This window comes from Rhinolophus hipposideros, assembly GCF_964194185.1.
Source record: "Rhinolophus hipposideros genome assembly, chromosome: 2".
Lineage (NCBI taxonomy): Eukaryota > Metazoa > Chordata > Mammalia > Chiroptera > Rhinolophidae > Rhinolophus > Rhinolophus hipposideros.
In genome coordinates this window covers 66,933,939-66,955,334 of record NC_138048.1, presented here as the reverse complement: position 1 = coordinate 66,955,334, position 21,396 = coordinate 66,933,939, and the positions used below count along the sequence as shown (strand labels likewise).

Here is a 21,396-nt window from a genome sequence, read left to right as displayed (position 1 = left end):
TTAGGGTAGGTAAAAGACAGATGGATAAATGAGGGGTGAACTAGGAAGGGCGGAGAACCCTCACCCCATTTCAATAACAGCACCTCAGCCATTATGTTACCTGTTCTGCCTATGTCAGTTCCAAAAAAGATTTCTGTTTGAAAAAGTGCTATTGCGATTAAAAAATATTGACGATTATAGCTCTGGTTCAATCTATCATAACTCACTTGAGGGAATAGAGGCCCAAAGAAGTTAAATGGGTAAGATCATGAGGCCTAAGTCTCTCAGCTCCTAGGCCAGTACTCTTCCCACTGACCCCAAAACTGTGTTTTCTCAAATGGTTTCCACAAGCAATTAAATAATGGCAGTCATAATCCTCATACTTCTCTGGGCAACCTGATAAATAATATTAACAAATTGTTAAACATATTTTCTAATGTCATGTTTATATAAGAAGTTTAGAGTATTTTTCTTGATTCTCAGAAATTAGTAATCATTTCACTGTTTTTCATTCCACAAAAATTTAAGTGCAAGGTAAAGAGAATATTAAGATAAATGAAAAGTGTTCCCAGATCTTAAGAAGTTCTCTTTTTAATGATGGAATTTATTTTGCAGAAATAAAATCACAGAACCCTGGAATCATAGACACTCAAGATTGAAAGCAATTAAATATAATTTGTTTCAAACAATTTATTCAATTTAATACAATTTAAACAACATATATTACTCCATAAATAGTGTTAACATGCAATATTTCCATTTACTTATCTAAGAATCGATAACAATTTTTATACTTGTCTACTGCCTTGGACATGAAATTATAAAAGTGAAATTAAGAATATATTAGGAGATAAATGCCAGAATTTTATACATTTTCATTATTGGTAACTATGTCATTTTTTTCTTAACTTTTTTTAATTTTCTAAAAATATTTATAAAAAATAACATTTGTCTCTAAATTGCTTTTCATATTTCCAAATATATGAGAGCCTAATCTTGAGTCAGTTGGTATCAACAGTTAATTTATATAGTTAATTAAGAAGTACGATGAATTCACTTAGCAAAAATTTTGTATATATTTTTATATATCATAAGCATTTCTGTTACATTAATTCCTTCACTAATTTAACAAAGAATTTACTCAGATTTTGCTATTTCCCAGGCACTATGCTAAGAACTAGGCTCTTGTAGCCTAGTAACAGACTCTTCTGTCTTATGTTTTCTTCTCTAGATAAAAATAACGAATTGTGCTTGGAAAATAGATGGTGTCAACAAATTATAAATGTATAAATACATAATGAACAAAAACACAGTCATTATAAGTCAAATATATCATGCCAGAATAAAATACACCATGAATGCCTTTTGAATTACAAAAGAGAAAAATATGCTCTTTTTCTGTACAAACATATAGGGATAAGCCTTATAAACTAATATAAGAGCTATAAAGATCCATTAAAATAACTATTATATAAAATGAAATCCTGTGTTGGATAGATTTACCAGCCTCCAAGCTAAAGGTAGGAGCAACTGAATCTCTATAATTCAAAGTAAAATCAACATATTTGCCTTCTTAGTGAAGGTGGCAAAGGGAGCATAATCGACTCATTTGCAAACTTATACATAGTGATTTCTGTTTTGATATTTGCTCTTTCTCACCTCCCTAATGTAGCATCATCTAGATTGCCTCAAGGTAATCATGCACAGGAGACCACTTTTGGGGAAATTATGGGGCCTCCAGTGAAGGGAATCAAACCCATCAAAGGAAGGGAAGTGATGCATTGAATTGTTTCATAATGACATTCATTTCTCAGTGACTTTCCACCACGCAGTCTGATTTAAAAAAAAAAAAAAAAAAAGTTCAGCAAAACGTGCAACTCACTCAGTGAGTGCTGGGAGATAAAAGAAATTAGGTGTTATCAAGCAGGCTTTCAACAGGTTGTCACCTGGCCGCAGATTTAGGTCATGACAGTTGAAATAACCTTGAGCCTTGGTGCCCCATACTACTGTAAAACACCAGTTAGTGTGTAGATGTGTCCTCAGCTGGCAGGTGAAAAGGTCTAAAGTTCAGATTGTTTCAAGAAGTCATAATGAAGCCACAAGAGCCATGTTCTTTATGAGAGAAATGTCAGCTCTTTGAAAGTCTCTTAAACTGTAAAGGACACTTCATTACCTAGAACTGACTTAATATACTTTGCAAATGACTTCATAACATTCAATTTTGAGAATCATTTCCATTCTTTTATTCACAGTACATAAGGAAATTAGCTGAAATATTTATCTTTGCTTCTCTCTAAGTTTTATAGCACTAGTCAGAAACTAATTAGACTCTGGCAATTAAATCCTGTATGTGTGGTTCTTTTTTTGCTCAAGGAGTTTTACTTGGTATGCAAGTTCCTCTATCACAGACAGCGGCCTATTTATTCTAAAGGATTTCAGTTTAGTTGTTGTTGAGCTTATTAATATGTTTCCCTATATATGTAACAGGTGCTTAGGAAAAGAGAAAATGGAGGGAGCCCATCACCAAAACAAGTAATCATGTAATAAAACATGATACACAAAGTAGGAAGGAAGATTTCACGTTGTTTCAGGTCAAGTAGGAGCCCTCTTACAGATGTCCCCCAAACATTGTCTTTACCCAAGAAGGCAAGGACTGCCATGGGGCAAATTCAAGTATAATATTCAAGTATAATATTAATCTGTACATTCAGGGCAAGTATGTTTCTCTGCCCCCCACCTCTCCTGACAAAGAGTTTTAAAGTGTGTATGCCTGCATGACTGTTCCCCTTACAATTCTCCACTTTGAAATTACTTGCTCTGATTGTTGGCTTCCTCTTTTGTGTTATAGATGGATCTTGGACTACTTCCCAAAGGAAACCTTCCTGGACTAGCAAGGTTCAACAGTATGTAAGTTAGTTTAACTCTGCTCTTAGCCCAAAGTAAAAATGTCTCTTTGCATTGAATCCTGGGGATTCCCTATGGCCCTCTGAGTGGCAAGATCATGAGGGTAAAGATGAGAATGCGAGTCTGTCATAAATCTTCCAAGGAGTCATTTGTTTATTTGCTTTGTCTGGGTTTTAGACTAAAGCCCAAATATTTTCACTGTGGTTCGCAAGTGATTTGGTCCATCCCACCAGAGTTGGGGGGTTACATAGCAATGCTTATGGCCACAGCCACATAAAGAGTGATATTTTGCAGTAATGGGGGATTCTATTCAAATTTCCCTTGAGAATTGGATGGTAGGAAGATACTTGCTAAATATTCCAGACCTGGAATACCAAACATCTCTATTTAAAAACTTGAACAAAACAACCTCTCTTGCTTCAAAATAAATGGAAGCAATGAAAAAAACATGTTACCATAAACCACACCAGGCAAATGCTTGATTTCCCTTAGTGTCAGTCTATGTTAGTGAGCTAAAGCTGCTTGGTTATAAACACATATAAAAATGTATGAATTATAGCTAAGATTTGTAACAAAATGTATTAGAAAAAAAGAGAGGATATTGACCCTACTTTCTGTACATTGACAACTTAGTCACAGGCAACTGAATAAAAGAATAGAGAAAGGCTAAAAGTCAGAGCTAGAAACTTTATCAAACTTAGACTGCAAATTTGGATTTACCCATTTAATCATTAATCAAATATTTCGATGCCTTATATTTCAAGACACTGCATTGGTCCTGTGGATGATGTAAAGATAAATCAGACATGATTCAAGCACTTACTTATTTATAAAAGGGGATACAATATTTACAAATAACAGGACTGCTCTCCGGGAAATACAGTCAAAGGGTTGTGGAGAGAAGAAATAATTTCAATTAGGCCCTGAAATATGGGTCATATAGAAAAAGGGCATGAACACTCATACACTGTTGGTGGAATTATAAATTGCTGGCAAACAGTATGGAGATTCCATAAAAAATTAAAAACACAGCTACTATAAGGCCCCACAATACAACTTCTGGATATTTATTCAAAGAAAATAAAAACTAATTTGAAAAGATATATGAAACCCTATGTTCATTGCAGCATTATTTACAATAGCCAAGATATGGAAGCAACCTAGGTGTCCATTGATAGATTAATGGGTAAAGAAAATGTGATATATATAGACACACACACACATATGCACACATACATATGTTTACACACATGCACACAATGGAATATTACTTAGCCATCAAACGAATGAAATCTTGCCATTTGCAACATCATGGAAGGACCTAGAGAATATTATCATGCTAAGTGAAATAAGTCAGACAGAGAAAGACAAATACCATATGATTTCAGTTATATGTAGAATCTGAGAAAAAAAAAAAAAGAAAACAAATGAATAAACAAAACAAAAACAGACCCATAGATACAGAGAACAAACTGATAGTTGCCAAAGGGGAGAGGGTGGTGAGATGGGTGGAAAAAAAAAAAAGCAATTCACACACACACACACACAAAATAAAAAATAAAATCATTACATAAATTGTTTCAATTCAACATGGAGGATTAACACATTTAGCAGGCTAAGAGATACAAAAAAAAAAAAAAAAAAAGACAGAAAGAGCTTGATGTTGCGGCATACTGGAGAGCCCCACATACAGAAGTCTTCACCAGGCCAATGCATAAATATAAGCTAATACATAGTTGTAGTTGTTATTATTATGTTAGATTTATTATTTGATGATGATGATAGCTAACACGTAAAAGCTGCAAAAAAAAAGAAAAGAAATTTATTTAAAGAGAATACACATAGAACTTATTTGTAAATGAACAGCATTAGAGAATGACAGCAAGTTTTGAAATTTAGGAAGTTCTGTTTGGTTCTGCCTGGTAGGCGGGATTCTAAGATGGCCACCAAGATTCCTGCTCTCCGGGTTTGTGCTCTATATTATCTTCTCCCTGGAGTATGGATAGAGCTTGCAAATATGATGGTTGTCATTCTGTGATTAGGTTACATTACATGGAAAAATGAAAGGGTGTTTGCAGATGTAATTAAGGTCCCTAATTAGTTGACTTAGAGTTAATCAAAAGGGAGCTTATGCTGGATGGGTCTGACTTAATCACGTGAAGACTTGAAAGGCTAGTTTAGCAGGCAGAAAATCAGAGCAATGCAGAAGCTTCCTGCTGACTTGGAAGAAGCAAGCCACCATGAGTTCTACAACTGCAGGAAAACTAATTCTGCCAACAACCAGGGAGCTTGGAGGAGGACCCTAAGTCTCAGGTGAGCTTCACCTCTGGCTGACCTCTCCCCTGCAGTTTGTGAGATTGTGCAGAGGACCTAAGCTCTAGCTAAACCCTTACCCAGACTCCTGATCCCCAGAAACTGTGAAATCATAAATGGGTGTAGGCTGCTAAAATTCTGTTGTTGTTACACAACAACAAAAACCCCCACTACACTGAAATATAGATAACATCATGGTCTTCAAACTGAAATATGCATGTTCCTGGTGTAGATAAAGGCTTTCAAGGACATCACAGACACAGACAGTTTTAATGGAATCATTTTCCAGACCTGCAACCCTTAATGTGTCTTTTCTGAAACTCATCTATCTGAAAAGGTGCTGGTTTTTCTTTCTTGCCTCCTCTTTCACAATCAACATTCTCCTATTTTGACAAAGAAAGGTCAACTCTCACCCACTCTGAAACTCACTCTTGTTGTACTGCCCTGGGGTGAAAATGCTCTGAGGTGCCAAACAGAAAACAAAACCAATGTTTTAAACGCTGGAGTCTGAAAAGTTTCCTGTAATAAAATAACGGTCAATCTGTGGTAGTGCTCCCTGTCTTTCCCCATCTTATACACATTTGGGGAAAGGCAGAGCTTGCATTAGCATCAGAATATCTGGGCCTGGGTGAAGACAATAGGAATTCAGAATATTATAGATATGGCCAGCCGAACTGATGATGGCGCATTTTGTTTAACAAGCTAGCTTCTTCCATCCCCTAAATGTTGTCAAATACTGCATTTCTTCTGAAGGTCATTTCTCCTGGTGATAGGAGCTACTAAAGGTTGTGTCATTTTTCTTTTCATCCAGGCAACAAATTCATGACAATGCTCAATATACCTCTCCACCTTAAAATTAGAATAATGAAGATTTGTGAAAAGCATGCTAGTAAATACCAGTCTTTTCGGAGTGCCCTCTCTGCACTTTTGCCAACCTCAGTCTTGAGAGCTTAGTGAGTGAGTACATGTACCTGTGTCTCTCTCTGTCTTCATCCCCGGGGCATAATTTGCATGATTTCAAGGAAAGGGAGAAAAAGCTAAAACTTTGTTTATAACAGATTATGACATATTTGAGAAAAACGAACACATATGGGAGGGAAATTTGTATTTTGTATTTCATTGAAAAGTTATTCATACTCACAGAAGAGTATTGCCATCTACTTTTGCCAAAAAATTATCAGATTATTGGACACTTTAATATTTAATGTTTAGTCCCTTGTGGTCACAGGGGGAAAAAACTATATCTCTCGATAGATAGTTGTTGCAGGGACATATAATGAAATGATCAATAAAAGACTTTGAAGCATAAAACTACATTAGGATAAAATTCTGAGGGAGAAGAATGAAACTATGAGTTCAAGGAAAAAAGTGAGTGATATAAAAAGTCTGACTGTTCAAGATTATGTTCAAGTGCATTTTAAATAGGTTATGGTGGTTATCAAATTACTGTTCTTTAGATTTCATTGGATACCTATGAAGTAATATAATAATTATATAATAAACATTATTATAATGTTTATTAAAGACATAAATATTGAGAATTACACTTTATAACTAAACATAATGAAAGTTTTCAATACCAACTTAAAAATGTATGAGGGGATACATGGTTTTACAATATCCTTTTAAGAGATCTGTGAACAAAATATTTCAAGACCAAAGGTGAGAGAGAATTGCTGGAGAGGTAATTTCGTGCTTAATTTAATCCACTTGGGGAGAGCACATCAGTTTTATCAGGTAAGCCATAGGGAGCCAATGACCGTTTAAGAAACATGATAGTCTTTTATGTAGGAGCCCTGACTGAGTCTCTCTCTTGTAGGTGTCATACACTCTGCAAGGCTCTGTCCTCAGAGCCGTGCTTCAGAAAAGTCTGAGTGATGTGCAAATTCAACACGATAATCTAAGCAAAGATTTCACTACTGCATTGTCTTGGAGAAGTCAATTTCTGAATCATTGCCTCTTGACTATATGTTTGATTACCCCTATGGGTGGGCTCAAGTCTTCTGAGCAATACTGAGGGCAATACTAAGGGCTATCCCATCTCAGGCCAATTGAGCCAGATAGCCAGGGGAGGAACGAGCACTCATGTGCTGCAATCTGCATTCCTGGAGATAAGTAGAACAGGACAGACGTGTTCGATGAACAACTGCATTTTTCCTATACTGACTTCACCACAGTCAGTGGAAAAAACATGAAGTCAACACTACCCAGAACAGAATGTTTACATTACCCTTTTATCTAGACATCACATTCTTACCCTTCATGTCATTCTTTGTGGCACAAACCACTCCTACACTTTTCCTTAGGCCTTTTATCAAGAAGTTCACTAGATCAAGTGTTTCACTCCCTTTTATTTCTTGTTTATTCCACTTGCATGCATTTTTTCTCATTATAAAATCACAAATATGCTATCATCAAAATGTTGATGATACCCATTGTCATCATCTTAGGAGATAACATGAGTAGTTTATCTCAGCTGGACTTGCTCCTTCATTAGATAAAATCTGTGTGCTTAATTCACCCCACTTTCGTGATTGCAATCATTCTGTGATGTAACCTTTCTTATTCCATCTCCCCTATAAGTCTTATTAACTTTACATGTAGCCTAGAATTCGATATTTACTAAACCCTTCCCTCCTTTGTCCAATAATGAATTTATCCTCTGATAAATGATGCCTTCTTAGCATTTTCCAACTCTGTAAAATGAAGATAACTACAGCAGAAACCAATTTATTTATTAGACTGTGATCTAGACATCCTACCACTTTAAGGATTGTTATGCTCGTCAAGGGGGGAGGAGGAATTTGGAAAGTCTTGTCAGTGAAAGCAAGTGGAAGAACTTGGAGTTCTCCATGAAAAATGAGATAAATGAGTACAGTTCCCTTGGGTAATTTGAAGGGATATGTTGCTACTCCTTATGGACCTGGAACTGAAGCATGCATCTAGAGGTTACAAAAATAAGCTGAGATCCTCTAAGGAAAAAAATGCTATTTTAATATGCAGTGGTATCCTCCTCTCCCAATTCTATTTATGCTTTCATCTTACTGAAAGGTTAAAACATGACTGACTCTTCAGATTTGGGCAAAAGAGCTTCTGCTTATGTAGGTCAGGACTATTTCCTGCACTGGAAGCTTTATCAGCTGACAGACTGGTTGTTCTCTGGCAGGCCCTGATTTATTCTTAATTTAGCACAACTTTAATCAAATATTGGTGTGTATCCAGAAAAAGACTTCATCAAAAGTTTGTAACTTGGTCACACTCAACTTAATAAAATAGAATTCTCTTAGCATAATTGGTTTGTTTTATCACAATTATATATTCTTCTAGAAATTTTCGATGTCATTTGTTGTTCTTTCTATTTAGAACTGCATTGATTATCTTGTTTAGGGCTATATATATATGCCTAGATATAGAAAAAAGAAAATGCAAGAATCAGGTTATTATGATCACAATCGATGAATCATCATTTATTGTGGCTAATATTCTTTTCTGACATTGGGGTCCTAAAAGGGTCACTATGCAGCATATAACTATATTACATTTGTTTGGGTGCTTAAAAAGAGGTGTGCTACTTTTTATACAGATGCAGTCAAACTATCATTTTATATAAGGAAAATGCAACTTTTAGCAGAGTGTTTTTTATACAGTCCCAATTTATATAACCTTTATTTTTCCTTGACAGTACTGAATAATGGATTGTATAATATGTTTTGATGCCTCTGTTATGAAGATAGATTTGAATTATTCTCAGTTACTAGTTCAGTAAAGTCTTATAGCATAATCTTCATTAGAAAAGCTTGATATATCTTTGTCACACCAAAATTCTGTTTGCTATCATAAAATAAATTTGTATTCCTGTTTCATATTTAATTTTGTGCATACTGTAGACCAAAGTTATGCATTTTAATTGCCTATTCATAATAGCTGATTGACTAAATAAATCCCCCACCTCAATTCATCCCACTAATTACCCACTTTCTTGTTTGTACAAAAAGTATACATATTTATGTTGCTGTAAGAAGAATATAAAATGACTTATTTTCTACTCACCTGACATAAATTTGTGGCAAATGTTATTTAGTGGAAATTACAATGAATGATGTTTTATTTTCTAATTTCTAAAATTTAACTTGTCATTTAAAGAAGAAACTTTTGAATAGAAATGCTTGGAATGGATTTACTTACAGACTTTACTAAATAAAATAACTCAGGGCTTTAAAAATATTGAATAATGTATTAAACTTTAAGTATTGGTCAGTAACAATTAATTAATTGATAATTACTTAATTATTTAAGAAAAATTTTCTTCAAACTAGATGAGAAATTTAATGATGGGAAAACAGTTGTTAAATTCCAATATGATGTCCCATAGGACAACAATAAACATTAGAATGAAATTTTATTATAATGCATGTAATATTGAAAATTATATAAAAAATTCTTGCATGCACATGTTGAAGCTGTGTTTATCTAATGCAAAGAAAATCTCAAAGTCAAAAATAGTATCATAGGAGAGACAATAGTTTTGGCTCCCCATTGTCATTTTTTCTGGAGAGATTTATCAAAATGGAAGAAGAAAAGAGATTTAAGAGTAATTGCTGCTTGTCATAGGTACTAAATGATTATTTAACCTTTCTTAAACACAACAGGAAGAGCATGTTGCTCTTAATGTATAGATGTGTTATAGAATTGTACGCTTGAAACCTATGTTGTTTTGTTGACTATTGTCAAAAAATAACAAAATATAAAGACCCTTTCTAATAGGATATAAACTAATATTTTCCTACTGAGGTCAGAACTATATTTTATGTATGTTGACTATGCATTTATTTCCCCAAAATGGTAAATTATAAAGGCATACAGACTACATAAAATAAAGTTAGAAGTAGATATGATTTTTGTTTTATCTACTTCAGAGCTACTGGAAAATTTGACAAGAAACAAATACTACCTTTATAAACAGTAAAAATGGAAATAGTAACTAACATTTCTGAAGAACAAAAAGAGTAATTGATGCTTAACGGAAAAATGGAAGACCTTTAAGCACAGACTAGCTGAATTTTCCTCTCTCCTTCTGTGCTGCAATGAAATAACATACCTTTTTGTATTTTCCCTAGCGATAGCAAATGGTTTATGGACAGAGAGCGAACACTCCTTTTCCAGCAGTATTCATTGTAAACAGATGCAAAAAATATTTATTACAGACCACACATGGGTAATGTTTTACTTTACAGAGCAATGTAAAGGAATTGATCTTTATTATTATTTTTTTTTTAATTTAAGCAGGAGCTATCACTGATGAGCTCTTTGTTTTATAGTGATTATTAACACTGTGCAGATAAGAATATTTCTTTTACAAGCCTAAGCATGCTATTTCATATCCTTTTCTTTTAGGTAAAAAAATATCGCCAATGAGTATATGTGCTAAATAATAAACTAGGTCTCTCATTCTTTCTCTGTGCATTGGCACCTAGGAGTTATGATTGTCAACTAAAGGCATAACAATGTGATTTTTATATTTTCCTTTGCAATTATTTAAATGTATGGTATTAGCAGACACATTAACTTGTGGAAACATCACACATGAATATTCTAAAATAGCTACCTTTCTTAGGAATGGATTATTTTAATATTTCTTAGTCTTTTTTATGTCATGTCACCTGCGATGTGAATTAATGTCATCCAATTTTCCTGTGTAGATGATTGATTTTAAGGGCTTATGTTCTGGATAAAGATTCTAAATTTTGGACATAAGCAGAAAATTAAATATGCCTAGTCATTTTTATATTTAATGGAAATATATTAAAGAAAACATTTATTATGTAAAAGCCCAACTTCCTTTTAAGGAAGATGAACCCTTCAATAAAATCTAAAGGTCATTGCTGACTCTGAACTGCTAATAGAGCTCCTTCCTGTGGACATTTGGATCAGTTTTAGAGACCCAAAGTTGTTCCTGGGGTTGACTTCAAAAGATGGGGCCAGAGAAAGATGAATATTATAGTGAGGGGAAGTCAGAGTTAGGAGCAGTCTGGGAGGGATGGAATGGGCAATGGAGAGAAAAATGAGGGCTGACGGAGAGGAGAGCCAGCAATATCAAAAACCCTGTGTGCTGCATGGGGTCATGTATCTAATTAAAAATTTCCAGTTACAGGCTAAATAAAGGAGCTTTGGAATAGGAAAATTTAATATCCACTTTTCAGTTTTTGGCTTTGTGTATATAAATCCCACTTTGTACCTCTAATATTTAATAAGGACTGATATTCATATAAAAGTTTCCTACGAGTGATTTTTGTTTGTTGCCTGCCTTTTGAGTAATGACCATGGTCAAGTGATATATTTGTGTGGATGCAGTGAAGAAAAGGTGTAACACAAAAAAGATAGCCAGACTCTTCTTAAGGTAATTCTGTAGAAGCAAGAGCTAGGGTCAGAGGTATCCATGAAAAAAACGAGCTCCCTACAAATTTTCAGAAATCTTTGATGGGTCACTCATCTTCCCTCAAGGCGTCAATCGGGAAAGGGCTTGAGGCAATCATCTTTTCTTCTAAAAAGTCCAGGTAACTACAGCTGACACTTCTGTTTCATAAATATTTAAAATTATAAGGAATTATAACATAAGCGGGTTTATGAGATTTGAATTCCATTCTGCAGTAGCTTCAAAAATCAATGCCTTGGCATCTCATGCTAGCACTTTCCTGCAAGAACTATGCATTCCTTCATCTGTTTGTTAAACAACTATTATGGACCTACTCCACACCAGAAACTGCGTTAGACATTGGAAATGCAAAAATGGATAAGACTGTCACTATCCTCATAAAATTCTAGACCATTTGGGAGGAAAACCACGTACATAATTACAATGCGATGTGATACAACAAGAATAGAGTTATTTTTATTTTTCTTCTTCATTATAATGAAAAATCACTGTATTCTATTCTTATTACTTATTACTGTGGTAGGATTCCAAAGGAAATAGAAAATAATTATTGCTGGGAGCATTGGCAAAATCTTCAGAATAAAGATAAAATTTAAAGGGGATTTCAGGTTCAAGGTGAGGATCTGAGCACGTGCCTTTAACTCTAATCTGTTCTCAAATCTCATGAAGTGACATAAAAAAAAATCCATAATATTACTGAAGAACTGGGAAGGATGCCATGAGTAGATCAGAAACTCTGAAAAAAATAGGAAAAAAAAAAACATCTGTTAGGATTGACATTGGGAGAGGCATAGTATTAAAAAACCCACTGAAATGTGGGTGTTGCTATTCCTAAAAGGACACTGAGATTCTAAGATTAGTTGGAATAAGCAAAGCCTGATATTAAGCACAGGAAAATGACAGGAAAATCACTGAAAGATTTCTAGTTAACCACTCATTTTTTTCCAGAGTGCCTAGATTAAGTTTTTAACTCTGGACTATAGCTAGCAAATATATATCTTTAAAGAAAACAGGGAGTTTGCCAAGATGCACTCTTAGCTTGAGTGTCAGGGCTGGAGAAATAAGCAGGACTGGTGACTCCTGGCTTCAAGAATTAATATCATGAAACCATCATAAGCATGAAAGAAAGCTCGTCTGTGTGTTTCAGCTCCCTTCCACTATAGGGCTCATGCAATTTTGAGTCCTATTCACTGAAAGGAGAAGTGTGATTTTTTTCACAAGTGCTGAGGAAACATAAGCTGTCAAACTGATTAATTCCAGATGTTCATAAGTAAAATGAAGAGATAACCAAAAATCACTCGAAGTAAAAGGAGGTAGTAATATGAACAAACAAAAGATCTAATCTCTGAAGAAACCATTCACACAGGAAACAAAGGAAAATTTTAAAATAAATCTATTTGATATTCTTGGAGTGTTTTATGGAGATAACATATCCATAGAGCAAGAATAGGCTGTTTGTAAAAGGAAAAAAAAAAAAAGAGGATTGGAGAATAGAGAAATTCTTGGGAAATTAAAAGCATATTATCATTTAAAGAAGTCAATAGGAAATTTAAATTGCAAAAGGGACATGACTGACAGCTAAACTATTTGGAAGCTAATGCATTGAGTACAAGTGCAATAATAAAAAAATGATAAAATTATGAAAAAAGTGACAAAGAGGACAGATCTAAAACATTTGACATCAGTTTAACAGAAGTTTGAGAAGAAAATATGTGCAGAATTAAAAAAATAGTATGTTCAAAGAACATTTTGTTAAATGGAAGAAATTCAAGTCTTCTTCAGATTGAAAGAGCCCTTCAAATATTTTGAGATGATATCATGAAAAAAGGAAAACACAATCCAATCTTGGTAAATCTTAGTAAAATTTGTGAATTCCAAATTGCAAAGAAAATCTAAGAGAAAAAAAGGATCCTTACAAATGAATTCTTAGTTGTTAAACTGTGTGCTAAAGAATTATGGGGCAATGTCTATAATTTGATCGTAGAACTCTATTCCAAAATATAACTACAAAATAAAATCAACATGCTACAGAGGTTCATACTGGAAATGAAGTTATTCAAGGTAATGCTCCAGCAAAACCAACAAAAGAACAGAAAGAATTCAAGGAAAAAGACCTTGGGTGTAAGAAGCAATGGTGAGAGAAGTATCCAGTAAAATTTTTAATTAAATTTAGATAGTTGCTGATATTATGGCTATGAAACTTAAAATGACTATTAAGAAATAATTCCTGAAATATGTGAAGAAAAATAGACGGTAAAATTACAATCAATCAGGAGTTGGAATTCGACATGAATTTAACAAAATATGGATGACTGGACAAGGAAAATGAATGTGCTGGAGTTCCTGTTATGTAAGATGGTAAAAGGTTATAAGGTTATGCATGTGACTGGTTTTGCAATTAAGAGGAAACAGTTAAAATTATTTTTACAAATTTAAGATACTATATATAACATTACAAAAACAAGATAGAACAGCCCTTTCAGTCAAAGAAAAAGGTAAAAGAAATCTTGATTATAATAGGAAAATGTTTGGCAGGAAAGAGTAGCCTGAGTGTGATACTAAAACAAGGCAGGAAAACTCAGAGCAACCTCACCTATGAATGTAGAGGTAAAATTTTTAATGAAATATTGAAAACATATTAAGGAATGAATCAAAATTAATAATACAATATAATCAACCATGATTTTTATTTCAGGAATGCAATGTCACCTCAACAGTAGGAAATGTATTGATATAATTTCTCCCCTAATAGATTAAAGAAGGATGGAATCATTTATGTTTCCTTCTTAGATCATGAAGACTTTTAGGCATGTACTTATGCAAAAAAAAAAAAAAAAAAAAAAAAACCACAGGAAAATTATATTAAAAATGATATTTTTCACAATATTATCAAAACTATAATTATAAGCTGAAGAAATATTTATGATCTATATGAACAAAACTGTAAAACTCTATGAAAATAATTTAAAAAAAGATCTTAATTAACTAAAGACAGATATGTTGTTCCTTACCAGAAAGATTCAATATTGTAAAGATAATATTTATTCTAAATTGCTATGTAAACTCAATGCAATTTCAGTCAAAATTACAATGGGACCTTTTCTGAACTTTACAAATTGAGCCTAAAGTTTTTTTCTGGAAGTGTAAATATTTATAATAGCCAAGGACAAATTTAAAATTCATAAAACAGGGTGTTTTTTTTTCACATTATGCACAATAGCAAAAAAGTCCAACTCTAATATTGATTAGTAAATTATGAAACATTGTGCGAAGAGACTATTAATTGGTTATTGAGACATTATGAATACTATAAGATGATACAAAATGATAATTTTAATAATATGTATGAAAACAAAATGTACTCAATTATTACAAACATAAAAATATAAATGCATAAGGACAAAAATAGCCAGATGACATGAAAAAATAGCGTTAGAGATGAAGATAACATTTTTTACTCTAAAATGCCTAATATAGTTTTATCATCTCTCAATCAAACAAAAATGAATAAAACGGCAAGTGGGGTCATAAATAATTTATAGACTCAGAACACATTAATCAAGAGTTTATTTTTCTTCTAAAGTCCTATAGCTTTGAATGCTTTATTTTCATTAAAAAAGAAATAAAGTGCTAAATAATTATCATGAGTTTATTCTCACTTGCAGCCATCTCATGTCTTTAGCCATGAAACACCGTGGCTTCCCATGTTATCATGTGGATAAACTGCTACAGAAAAGTTAAGATCCTCTCTCATACTTCTATTGTATATGGAGTCATAGATGCTTAAGTTCTAAAAGAAATGCCACAGGATTTTGTAATTTGATCGTTTATCTAACCCCTCTTGAAGATTTATGAAGATCTGTAATTCTATTTGATGAGGCTGACTAATGATGGTTCTAATTACAGTTTTCTTATATATATTGAACCAAATTTTTGCCTCTGCAATTTCTGCTTCTGGTCCTGGTTTTGTCCTTTTGAAATACAGAGAAATATTTGTGTGGCAGTCCTTTAGGTGTTTGAAGTCAACCTGGTGTTGTCCTTTATTTTCTCACCTCTAGTTCCGACATCCTCAACCCCTACTGTCCTTTCTCATGTAACACAGTTGATCTCTCATTTTCCTCACCTTCCTTGATAGATACTTTACTTTCACCAACCCAAATCAAATGTGCTCTTCAGATGTAGACCAGCCTGTATAGAGGCCACTGGAAATGTAATAAATTGTACACACAATGTAGTTTAAAATTATATTTACTTTTTTAGAATAGTCTTTGGCTCGCCTGGAGCTTGTTATTCATAAATACATGTTGATTTTTTTTTCAAACGAAGTACATAACTTACACTTCATCTATTCTTCAATTAAGAAAATTATGTTTAATTTTCTAAGGGTGGACTTGAAATATAGCTTTAATTTAATATTATCAGTTTTCAGTCTGTTAAAATAATTTTAAAATTTTAAATATTGATCACCACTAAACATGTTGCCTGGTTAACTCACTTTTTAATTATCTGCACATTTAAATAGTATGTCATTCATATTTGCTTTCAGTGTAATAACCACAATATTGAATGGTCAGGATCCCACGGCCATATCACTAGAGAAGATTAGGTTGACATGGTTGGTAGGCATGGCTGTTAAGCTAGCGGTAAACTAGCCAACTGTACTCTTGTCCAGTCCATATTTTATTATCATGGTCTCAAGAATGTCATGAGAGCCTTTATTAAATCTCTTCCTGCAGGAAAATTACTTCAATAGGAAGGTTTTCTGACTGTTGTTTTCTTTTTTTTTTTTCTAAGCAACACAATTCTCTTTTTCAAATAAAGTCTTATATAGAATTTACAGAACGTAAAAAAAGTGGACTTGCTATGGTTGGAATGCGACTGAAAGATGAGACACCTACACTCATCACCCCCATTTCTCTCAAACCCTTCCTAAGCTATGGCTGCCCAGAAACATCAGAGCTCCAAGGAAGACACTGGATGACTTGATTAGCATCATCCGAGCATATATAGTCAGCTTCATCAGCAAGGGAGACTAGTGAGGTACAGTATAAACAAGAGGCACACACAATCATGCTTTTGATACTTGAACTCAATACCCTTCTATTCCTTAGAATCTGCTTAACATTATTAGATTATAGAATGTGTAAGAGAAATATTTGCAAGCTTGCTGATCTACGTATTTTCCTTTTACAACAGAGGGATTATAATTAATGCAGAGGTCAGATCCTGGTGTCCGTCACACCCTCTTACAACTTTCAGGTAAAACACTTGCAAAATTCTATTAAGGGATAAAAATGGCAATGGCACAGGAAACTAAAAATAAGAAAAGACCATATGCTACTGAGTGAGGAGAATTTCCAGTGACTTGAAACACCATTTCATTTTAGACTCAGTCCACTCACTGTGCCAGAATCGCATGGACAGCTGCATTCCCAATGTCTGCTCCTAAGTTTGTGACTTAAGAATTATGTTGATGAGAAAATGTGGCAGCCAAACAAACTCTAATGCACAAGAAGTTCAGTAGAAGACAACTTATCCAGGATCATAACACCAACACATATAATAGGGACAATCTATTGAAAGTCCTTTTTACAAATGAGCCTCTACCTGTAAAATCACACCATTGAAATAATTGAAGAAAATTTTGGAATGATGTATGATGGTAGGATATAGACAGTCTATAAATAAACAATTTGTGATGATACACCAAAGCTCAGAATATGATTACTATTTTGTCGGTTTTTTTTCCCCCTTTTCAGGTAAAACAGAAAAAAGATAAGTAGTCTTCAACTGATTTGGGTGACCGACATTTTTTTATTAAAACAAACTTTCTAAAGACTGATTTTAAATTTAATTTATTCCTTACCATATTTTATATCTCATTTTCCATATTTATATGCTAAAACTAATTTTTCATGATTTTAATTCTTTGGCATTAAATTAAAATTGGAAATGGTATTAATCTGGAATAGGTCAAGCCCTTGATATTCCAGGGCAATGATTTTTTACTGAGTATGGTGTCATCCACCTACCTCTACTTTTTCCAGCAATCCTTTTTTTTTCTCTAATTTCATTCAGATGTTACAGTTCCCAGCGTACAATATGATTGAAAGTAGAGGAAAAAAAGCAAGTCTTATGTTAAATCTGTACTATGCAGTTACCTCAGAAAAGTCTTGTACGCTGGTGCTGGGCAAGCAATAAGGACTATTTAGGCAGTGTGAACTGACAGATATAATTTCTTTTAATGTGCTTCCCTTGTACAAAAAGATCTATAGTACCGTCTGACTCTTTACTAGAGTTAGAAAAAAAAATTTCTTTGTGGACAGATGACATTTCTATCTACCATCTTCTATCTACCTATCTCTCTCTCTCTCTCTCTCTCTCTCTCTCTCTCTCTCTCTCTCTCTCTCTCTCTCTCTCTCTCTCTCTCTCTACCTATCTATCTAAACAAAACAGAGGCTGAACACATTATCCCATACTGAATACATTTCCCCAGGCAGGTGTAGGTCTAAAAGCAAAAATTTATCAGTTCATAGTAGCTACCTAGATCATGCATGTACTCTGTATTCTGTAAAATAAAGCATCAGCATAGAAGTCTCAAGGATGAGGAAACAAGATAGTATTAAATAACATGCCATAGGATTTATGGAAAAGTTTTCCAACATGAAAGTAAAGAAGAATTATCCTGAAGATTCAGAGAAAAGATATTTCTGATATAATTTTATATAAGAACAAATGGAAAATGAGAATATTTGCCTTACTCTCCTAATAAAAGTCTAATAACATGACCACTGTAAAGAAACAGGGGCAAATATTAATTAGGATGTCTTTGGCTGCAAGTAGCAATTCTGATGTGGGATGGCTTAAGCAATAAATACACTATTTTGTCACTTAACTACTATGTTTCCCTGAAAATAGGACCTAGCCAGACCATCAGCTCTAATGAGTCTTTGAGCAAAAATTAATATAAGACTCAGTCTTAACATAATATGACTGGATCATAATATAATATAATATAATATAATATAATATAATATAATAAATATAATATAAAATATAATACAATACTAGGTATAGCATAACATAACATAACATAACATAACATAACATAACATAACATAACACCAGGTCTTATATAATGTAATATAAGACCCGGTCTTCTATTAATTTTTGCTCCAAAAGACTCATTAGAGCTGATGGTTCGGCTAAGTCCTATCTTCAGAGAAATACGGTAAATGTATGCAGAGTAGATTCCCATGCAGGCTCATTAGAGAGGTCAAGATGACATCAGGGCCTCTGTGTCCTTCAAACCTAATCGTGTTGGTTCTTTGTTTTCAGGCTGGTTTACCTCATGGTCTCAAGATGGCTGCAGCAGTTCCATGTGTCACAGCCACACACATTAATGTGCATATGATAAAAATGAATGACTCTTCCTAAGTCTCTTTCTTAAGAGAGAAAAGCGTTGTGCAGTAGCTTCCAGTTAAATTCTCTTCACATTGACCTGACTTGAATTCTATGAATGTTCCTCAGACTACTACTGAAATGAAAAATAAAACAATTAAAACTGGCTTAGACAAATTATCCCAGGAGGATTATGACACCCATTACAGGGAGGACATACAGAGAGAAAAAGATGGGATGAAGTAATAAGTTGTAGAAGGGAACTACGTGAAGTAAAAAATAAATTAGAATCCACATTGGAAACAGTAAAAAGCAAGAACAAACTTGAGAAAACTGAATTGGTGATTAGACCCTAAAGAAGCTCTCCCAGTGTTCTGAATAAAAGGACAAAGAAATTTTGGAAATGTTAAAAAAGAAAAAATGTGGAAAGTAGAGAATAGAGACTACAAGTTGTGCTTATTATGATAAAGCAAGGGGGGAAGAAAATGGATGAAAGTCTAATCAAAGACTTAAGAAACAGCATTTCCATTGGGTAAAAATTGGCATGAGCCTGTAGATTAAGAATTATCCACATGTTTGAAGTAAATTGAATTGTAAGTGGTCACGCTTTTACATAGTTAAATTTTACAACGATATAATCAAGGGAGTGAAAGATTGCCAGAAAAAGGGACATAAACTATACCAGTCTCAGACTCTCATTATACAGTACTAAATTGTAAACTACAATGTAAAATTCTTAGAAGAAAGAATTTCTAAGCGTGGCACTATCGCCAATCTAGTTGAAAGCAAGCGAATAGCTGAGTTTGAAGACTGAAAATGTATTTCTTGTTTTCCTTTTCTTATGGTGAAGATATACTTAAGTGGATAAATCAAGATAGAGAAAAATTTGATTTTTTTTTTAAGTTAAGTAGTAGGTTCCTCAAGATTCATATACTCAAATGCCATTCAAATGTAAAGATAACAAGAATTTTCTTAGATAGTTAAATCTCCATTAGACATAAGACTTACATATTCTTTCAGAAAAAAAAAAACATTCTTTGGACACTTTAAGGTCCTAAGAATAGTAATCTTGTAATATAAAGGACTGATTGTGAGATTTAAAGCAACCTTGTTTGATGAACTATATAGCTAATTGTGGCATGATTATTCAACTGAATGCAAAATACAAAATTAATTATTGAAAATGGTGTTTTATGTAGAACAATATTTAATAATAAGCCAGGTCCATAACCCTAATTTTTTTAAAAATAAACAAAAACTAAGAAGTGGGCAGGAAAAGAATAGTATTGGAGTGATAAATTCTTTTAACAAAGTGACTTGAAAGTCAAATCTCTTTTTGTCATAGGAAAATAGGGAAATACCAGTTTAGAAATTATAAGAAATGTTATCACTAGTAAAATTAAGAAAAATGAATCACTTCCCAAACTACTATAGAATAAAACAAAAAACAGATTTTAACAACAATAAAAATTATTTTTAAATTTGAAATTGTATGGAAGCACATCAAACTAGAAGATACAAAACAAATTAAGAGATACAATACCAAACATTTCAGTAATGGTTATAAAGATGAAGACTGAAAAAAATTGTTTCTGTGCTGCTTAGAAGAGTGTTTCAAAGATGACTACACGAAGATAGACCAAGGATATACCAGACAATCAGAAACAAGAAGATATTCACTTACTGATATCAGATAAAATATTCTAATTAAAATAATCATTAATGGAGACTGAGTTTTTTTCTTTTATTTGCATTGACACCCTTTTCTACTCTACAACAGAATAAAAATTTTAAAAATCCTGTAGAGACATTTACCAAAAAAAATGACAATTAATGCAGAGGTGATTAATAACAGAGGAAATACAAATGGCTAATAAATATATCAAAACTCTTCTAACTCACTTTGATTCAAAGGAATCAAATCAAAATAACAAGATATCAATTTTTTTACCCTTAATTTGTGAACGGTTAAGTAAATGTGATATTCAATTCACGTGAGGAATCCATGGGAAAGCATTCGCACATGTGTATATTGACTCGAACTCTGGAAAGCAGTTAAAGAATGTGCATAGAGACATTTTATATATTTTCCTCAGATTATAATAAAGAAATAAATGCTAAGACAAAATCTGAAAAGGCAATATTTATATGTAATTATGTCCATAATACTTTATTTGTAACAGTGAAAAATTGGAAACAAGTATCACTGAAGAGAAGGGCTAAATAAATTATATTATATATGTATATCTTCATATATACATATATAGGATATGATATTATATAGTTATAAAAGAGATTTTTTGAAGAATTATCAGTGGACTGAAAAATGTTTGTGATTTAATGTTAAAGTCAATAAAACCTGACGA

At 33.1% G+C, this 21,396-nt stretch overlaps 1 long non-coding RNA gene across 5 annotated transcripts in view; it reads left to right on the top strand.

The window, feature by feature from the left end:
• Positions 1-20,758, top strand: part of LOC308488816 — a 375,646-nt gene extending 354,888 nt beyond the window's left edge. For all 5 annotated transcript variants that reach the window (XR_013991971.1, XR_013991972.1, XR_013991973.1 and 2 more), the window contains 3 exons: positions 2,828-2,886; positions 16,826-16,888; positions 18,968-20,758. This is a non-coding gene — a long non-coding RNA (uncharacterized lncRNA). The remainder of the gene's footprint in view (positions 1-2,827; positions 2,887-16,825; positions 16,889-18,967) is intronic.
• The last annotated feature ends 638 nt before the right edge of the window (positions 20,759-21,396 follow it).